The following is an 8,213-nucleotide window of genomic DNA, read 5'->3' as shown; positions in this document are numbered from 1 at the left end:
AGAAAGGAGAGAGAAGATGAGAGAGAGAGGAAGGAGGAAGGGGAGACAGAAGAGAAGAAGAGAGGAGAGGGAGAAGAGAGAGGAGAGAAAGAAGGAAGATGCAGAGAAGAAAGAAGGAAGAGGAGAGAGGGAGAAGGAGAGAGGAGACAAGGAGAGAGAGATGAATGAGAGGTGAAAGGGAGGAGAGAGAAGAATAGAGGGAGAATGAAGAAAGAGAAGAAGAGAGGAGATGAGGAGGGAGAGGAAGGAGAGGAGGGGAGACAGAAGAAGAGAGAATGGAGAGAGAGAGATGAATGAGAGGTGAAAGGGAGAGAGGAGATGGAGGAGTAAAGGGAGGAGAGAAAGAGAAAGAAAGGAGAGACGGAGAAGAATAAAGGGAGAGAGAGAAAATAGACGGAGAAGGAGAGAGGAAGGAGAGAAGTGGAGACAGAAGAAGGGAGGACTCAAGAGAGAGAGAGAATTAGAAGGAGAGAGAGGAAGGAAAGGAGAAGGAGACGAGGAGAGAGGAAGGAGGGGAGAGAGAAGAAGAGAGGACTCGGGAGAGAACGGAGAGAGAGAGAGATGAATGAGAGGAGAAAGGGAGAGAGGAGATGGAGCAGTAAAGGGAGAAGAAGGAAAGAGAAGAGAGGAAGGAGAGAGAGGAAGGAAGGAAGGGGAGACAGAAGAGAGGAGAGAAAGAAAGGAGAGAAGGGAGACGCAGAGAAGAACGAAGGAAGAGGAGAGAGGGAGAAGGAGAGAGGAGGCAAGGAGAGAGAGATGAATGAGAGGTGAAAGGGAGGAGAGAGAAGGAGAGAGGAGCGGAGGGAGAGACAGAAGAATAGAGGGAGAATGAGGAAAGAGAAAGAGAGAGGAGATGAGGAGAGAGAGAGATAGAGAGGAGAGAGAAGGAGAAGGAGATGAGAAAGGACGGATTAAGAAAAAGAGAGATGGAAGAAAGGACAGGAGGAGGAAGCGAGGGGAAAGAGGGAGAAGAGGAGAGGGAAGAGACTAGAGAATATCTCCCTGTCCTCCCATCCTCCCGTATCAAAACAAGACCAGTGTCTGCTGCCGGCATCGAATTATAACCAGTGTCGGGGAGTAACAGATTACATGTACCGGAGTAATCAGAGTACAAATGATGAGTAACTGTATTCAGTTACAGTTACTGTTTCAGTGAGTGGTCATTGGATTACAGTTACTTTGTTGAAATAAAGTTTATTTTTATTTTATTTTATTTTATTTTGGTAATTCTGCTCATTGCCGGAAACTAAACCAGTTAACCAGGTCTAAACCAGGAAAACAGACTAAACAAGAAAAACCAGGTCTAAACCTAAACCAGGTCTAAACCAGGACTAAACCAGGTCTAAACCAGGACTAAAACCAGGTCTAAACCAGGTCTAAACCAGGATTCAACCAGGATTAAAACAGGACTAAAACAAGACTAAACCAGGTCTACACTAGGTCTAAACCAGGTCTAAAACCAGGTATAAAACAGGACTAAACCAGGACTAAACAGGTCTAAACCAGGTTAAACCAGGTCTAAACCAGGACTAAACCAGGTCTAAACCAGGTAAAACCAGGATTAAAACAGGACTAAAACTAAAATCTAAACCAGGTCTAAAACCAGGTATAAAACAGGACTAAACCAGGTCTAAACTAGATCTAAACCAGGACTAAACCAGGACTAAAACAGGATTTAACACGTCTAAATCCTGCTGTGTGGACGTGTTTCTTCTTCTTCTATCAATAATATTTTTAATTTGGTTCAATAAAGTCTGGACTTTTTATTTTCTTTTATCAGACAAAACTTCTTATGTGAAGATTTCCTCGTCTTTGCTTCTCTACAGCAAATCAAGTAATCCAAAGTAATCAGATTACATTACTCACTTTAAGTAATTTAATGGATTCCGTTACAAACTACATTTTGGTGTGTGTAATCTGTAATCTGTAGGGGAATTACATTTTAAAAGTAACCTTCCCAACACTGATTATAAGAAATCAGGAAGTGCAATGTTCGCATGCTAGTAGTTATCAGCTTCACAGCGCACGGCAAAGCTCAGCTCTGACCTGCTGAAAGTTGTGAAAAGCTCATTTAGGACGTTCAAATGCGTCCGGTAAGTGAGGAATACGGCGCTATTTCTGTTTTTCACTTTTTTTTTAAGACAGTAAAAATCAGGTATGTTTAATCTGAACATTCCTCGAGTCGTTGTTTGAGGTTAATTTTTGCATAATTAGCATTAGGTAACGAGGCTAAACGAAAACCTAACACTGAATAATGCATCAAGCGTTTTCATTTAAAATAACAGTGCAAAAACAGATTGCGCCCGCAGTTGTGGTGGGAGGTTTTGCCGGTTCCTTCTGTGTAGGCGACGCTTTTATCCATTTTACATTTCAATAAAAACACATTGGTTCAGCCGGTGACTAAAGTGACTAAGACAATCAAAGCTGTGATTCAGTATAGGCCCCGTGACGCAGCTCCGCGACTGGGCCTATATAGAGAAAAGTATATGTATAGGCCCTGTGACGCAGCTCCGCGACTGGGCCTATATAGAAAAAAGAATATGTATAGGCCCTGTGACGCAGCTCCGCGACTGGGCCTATATAGAGAAAAGTATATGTACAGTCAGTGTTGGGAAGGTGACTTTTAAAACATATTCCCCTACAGATTACAGATTACACACACCAAAATGTAGTTTGTAAAGTAATCCATTAAATTACTTAAAGTGAGTAATGTAATCTGATTACTTTGGATTACTTGGTTTGTTGTTAAATCCTGTTTGAGACATAGTTTAGACCTGGTTTTAGTCCTGGTTTAGTCCTGGTTTAGTCCTAGTTTAGGCCTGGTTTTAGTCCTGGTTTAGTTTTACACCTAGTTTACACCTAGTTTAGACCTGGTTTTAGACCTGATTTGGACCTGGTTTAGACCTGGTTTGGACCTGGTTTTAGATCTGGTTTAGATCTGGTTTTAGTCCTGGTTTAGTCCTGGTTTATGCCTGGTTTAGACCTGGTTTGGACCTGGTTTGGACCTGGTTTTAGATCTGGCTTAGATCTGGTTTTAGTCCTGGTTTAGACCTGGTTTAGACCTGGTTTTAGATCTGGTTTGGATTTGGTTTGGATTTGGTTTGGACCTGGTTTTAGACCTGGTTTACTGTCCAGCAATGAGTGGAATTAACAAAAAAAGAAAAAAAAAAAAAGAAAAAAAAACAAGTGAAAACAGGAAAATCCCTCTGTGTAATCCATTTATTTCAACCAAGTAACTGTAATCCAATTACCACTCACTGAAACAGTAACTGTAACTGAATACAGTTACTCAAAATTTGTACTCTGATTACTCTGGTAAATGTAATCTGTTACTCCCCGACACTGTGTATAAGCCCTGTGACACAGCTCCATGACTGGGCCTATATAAAGCAGTGTATCTCACTGTATATATATGACAAACTGTTCACATTTACTCCTATTTTTAACACTTTAACACCTCATTTGATGTGTATTATAAGCGTATTTGATGCGTTGAGTTATTATTTGACAGGTCAAATTATTCTACATGTGATAATGATCTCCTCCCACTCATTTTCCCCGTCAATAAATTTAAAATGTTTTCAACCAATCACTGACCAAGACAAAGAGTCCAGAGTAATCCATGCACATCAGTATCCCGGTTATGATCGGGTTTTTTGAGTATCCCGGTTTCTTGATGGTGCATGTAAACGCAGTATCCCGGTTTCAGTTTCCCGGTTATTAGAAACCGAGTTACTGTAGCTGGTTTATTCTGATAGTAACCGGGATACTTGTGGTATATAAACACAGTATCCCGGTTACTGCAACATAAAGTTGAGTCACATGCGTCCAAAAGACACTTTCCAGTCTTTTTACTGTAACAGTAGTGACATAAATAAATTGACTGACATAAATAAAGTGACCACACGAGTGAAATGACTGTAAAATTAAGAGCTGCACTAAATCTGCACTCGTACGACCTGCACTCGTGTGATCGCTGAAAATATAAAACATGAACTATCTCCTGTACAACACACACACAGAACAGACTCACCATCATCAGCACCTCTTCTGTCACAAAAATAACACACATAATCCACAGAGTCGTGTCATTTAGTCCAAAAGAAGCTGAACCACATCAGAGGCACAAGGTAAAGTTGAGTTTATGATTTTAATGAAGAATCTGCACAGTGGATTGTGGGAGATCTCGTAGCTCCTTAGCTTCTTATGCTAAAGGAGCTCACGGTTTGTATTTTTCCTGGTTTATGAAATTGATTTAAGTTCATTTTTGCGCTTTTGTAAGATTATGTCAAGAAACCAGGACACTCCATTTGATCATGTCCACGCGGATATGAGTGTCCCTGTTTCTCAGTGCTCATGTAAACACAACTGGGATACTGATGTACATGTAAACGCACTCAGTAGCATAAAATGAAGCACCCGCAGACATACTGAAAACATATATACACTGGTGATGCTCGACAACCGTTTTAAATGTGATACATGTGCACAGGGACATCGGTGTTGGACTGTTCTGGACTCTTTGTCTTGGTCAGTGATTGATTGAAAACACTTTACATTTAATGACGGGGAAAATGAGTGGGAGGAGAAGATCATTATCATATGTAGAATAATTTGACCCGTCAAATCACAACAATTCAAAGTTGTCAACTTTAACTTCTTAGGTTCTTTTTAAAACAATACAGTAAAGTGTGTTTACCTTCTTGACATGTTTCGCCTGCTGCTGCTGCATCTTCAGAACTGTCCTCGGTGTTGGTGTTGACGTGTCGTATATCAGCTGGTGTTACTTCCTGTGGGCGTGGTCAGACCTGATGGACCTGCAGGTGGCCGTCGCCCGGTGTCTCTGGAGGAGGGTGTCCCAGGTGTGTGAAAGGAGGAACGCTGCCGTCATCACGGTTCACGCTGTCCGAGCCTCGTTTCCTGATTTCACCGTCCTCCTTGATCCAGCGTTTGAACTTGTTTGTTGGTTTTCATTCCGCACTCTTCTTCCACCGTTCCTTTTTTAATTTTAATCCATGATTATTTATGTTTTGATTTGTTTTTATTATGTTTTTGTATTTCTTATTCTGTCCTTTGAATTCTTTGTGCGAATTGTTGAACTTGTTGTTGCCTTTGTTGTTTTCCGATCCAATGACCCGAGCCCCGTCCCGATCCAGAATGTGGTTGTTCCTTTTACAGTGTCGGATATGGAGGATTTTAGGTTTTCCTGTTCTGCTTTGTCTTTTTGTGTTCTGGTGAGTCTCCCTGACGTGGCTCTCTGGACGGGTTCAGTTATTCCTCCGATGTTCGGTAGTGTGACTATGTTCTTGTGGTCCTGCTGCCCTGTGTTGGTTTGTTGTGTTTTTTTTCCGGGGTTTGTTGGTTTTATTGATAACTTGTTGTCTGCCTTTGTTTATGGCCCAGCTGGGATACTGACATTGTTTGAGTGTTTGTATGACGTGTCTCTCCTCTTCCTCCCTGTCGGTCTGTGATGAGTGTGGCCCGTTGGAATAATGTTCTTACTACTGAAAGTTTGTGTGCAGTGGGATGTTGGGATGTCCAGAGCAGATATTGGTCAGTGTGTGTAGGTTTCCAGTATACAGTCATTTTGATGCTGCCGTCTGCGATGTGGTGGATTTTAATGTCCAGAAAATGTATTGCTGCGTCTTTCTCCTCCTCGTGTGTGAATTGAATATTACCTGTGTCGTCTTGTGTGTTGAGATGGTCCATGAGTTCTTGCGTGTGTCCTTGCTGTATTTTTTCCAGGATGTCATCTACATAGCGTTTCCAAAAGGTTAAACGGCATTGTGGTGGTGCGGTGTTGAATGCTTTTTGTTCCAGGTCCTCCATGAAAAAACTGCTCATTATTGCGGATAGTGGATCTCCCATTGCGAACCCATCTTTCTGTCCGTAAATGATGCTGTTGTACTGAAAATATGTAGATTTGGCCACGAAGCGTAATAATTGTGTAATATCAACAAGGTAAATACACTTTACTGCATGTCTTTAAAAAGAACCCAAGAAGTTAAAGTATATAAGAAGACAAAATGAACATCATTGGCTCAAAGTTGTCAAATAAGCTTATAATACGCATCAAATAAGGTGTTAACGTGTTAAAAATAGGCGTAAATGTGAACAGTTTGACTTGCCATAGGTATAGGCCCTGTGACGCAGCTCTCCGTGACTGGGCCTGGCTATATAGAGAAACATATGCATATAGGCTGTGAGACGCAGCTCCGTGACTGGGCCTATATAGAGAAACGTGTGAGTCACTGCACGTAGGCCCCGTGGCGCAGCTCTGCGTCTGGACCTATTGAATAAAGCCTGACTCAGAGACAATATTCTCAGCCGCTAATCCGTGGTTTCCGTATTTAACTGTGAACAAAAGAGCTCCAAAAATGTTTCATAATACGGCATTTTGAACAGAGGGAAGTGGAAAAATATAGAACGCGAGTAGGTGGAAGAACAGAGGAGGCGTCTGGGGAGGGGGAAGTCTCACTGTCCCTATAGCTACCCACACGAAGGCTTTAGTTAAGTGGTTCGCAAAACAAGCTAATTATGGAATATTAGAGGAGTTTTTACTGCGGCAGAGTGGTTAGCCTGTCTCCTCTCAGTGAAGTTATGAGTTAGATCATATGGAACCTGCTAGAATGTTCCAGAGTGTGGCATTAAACAGCTCTACTTTACATTTATTCAATCACAGCTTAAAAACACCTAGGAAAACAGGCATTGTGACTGTGAGCGGACGCGCCTCTCCACAGATCTGACCTGTAACTTGGTCTGAGTTGGTCTCCATGATGATAGACAGGTTTAATGCCACACTGTGAAACATTCCAGACAAAATAATAACACTTAATAACGCGGAGAAAAGGGACACTCCACCAGAAAAGCTAAGAAGGTTGTGGCTTAGCTATGGAGGATTAAAAATTACATCATTATAAATAAATAAATACAAGAATAAATGTTGGAAAGTATTAAATTAAAAGGTAAATAAAATATAAATGTGTAAATAAATGCTTTTATACATACATGGAGATTGAAAAGCTAAAATATGCATATGCTTTTATTTTATTTTTACATTCTTGTATTAATTTATTCATTTTTACTTGTATTTATTTGTACATTTATTTATTTTTTAATATACCTATTTGTTTTACAATTATATTCTTTTATTTTTTTTACTTAGATTTATTTTTTAAGTTAAATTTAATAAATTAATACATTAAATTTAACTGTTTTTATTTTAAAATATACTTATTTTCTACAATTGTTTTCTTTTTTTTATTTAGATTTTTTATTTTTTACTTTTTATTACTTAACTTGTAAAGCTAAAATATGTATAAGCTTTTTATTCTATATTAATTTATAAATTTTTACTTGTATTTATTTGTACATTTATTTATTTTTAAATATACTTATTTTTTACAATTATTTTCTTTTATTTTTTAACGTTACTTTTTTTTTTTTTTTTTTTTTTTTTTTTTTTTTTACTTATTATTTAAAAATTTTTCCTTTACTCATTTATTTTCACTTTTGCATTTATTTAACAGCCCGATTGGCTCTAAACAACAAAACTGGCTCCAGATTCGCTGCAAACGAACTGCCACCCTCGATGAGCTTCATTTGACTGGAGCTGAACGCCGCGGGCGACGTCACACTCACTTAATGCGCTTCTTTATACAGTCTGTGGTTTAAACTCCTCAATCTTATTTATTTCATGCATAAAGTAAAAAAAAAATAATAATAATAAAAAGTGTTTTGTGACGCTTCAGGCAAAAACAAAACAAGAAATCCAATTCAGAGTTTCAAAAATCTGAGAAACAAGTTTTTAAATGATGGATTACAACAGGAGAGAGTATGGGGCGCGTAGAGGCAACAGCCACCAGAACTTCCCGCGGCGCCTTTCTCTCTCCGGATCAAAGCGAGCGGCGATGACTTATGGATGTGAGGCTGCGATTGACCGCGGTCCGAGTGTCCCCTGTCCCGCTCTGGCCTGAGGGGGGCGCTCTATCTATAATGCAGCGCGATGTGGGACAGAGGCTGGACGCATAAATAGTGAATTACACGGAGGAGACTCGCGGCTCTGAACTTATAAACCGCACTGTTTCAAGTTGTGAAATTTCAGTTCAGTTAGTCATAAAACCGCATTTTTAACAGGCTCATCTTTAAAGGGACACTGTGTAACTTTTCAGGTTGGGGGTCTGTTACCACGGAGACGCTATTGCCACAGTACT

The sequence above is a fragment of the Boleophthalmus pectinirostris genome, unplaced genomic scaffold, assembly GCF_026225935.1.
Source record: "Boleophthalmus pectinirostris isolate CB_2022bp ecotype Guang Dong unplaced genomic scaffold, ASM2622593v1 HiC_scaffold_23, whole genome shotgun sequence".
Classification (NCBI taxonomy): domain Eukaryota; kingdom Metazoa; phylum Chordata; class Actinopteri; order Gobiiformes; family Gobiidae; genus Boleophthalmus; species Boleophthalmus pectinirostris.
Note: the sequence above shows the minus strand (reverse complement) of the source record.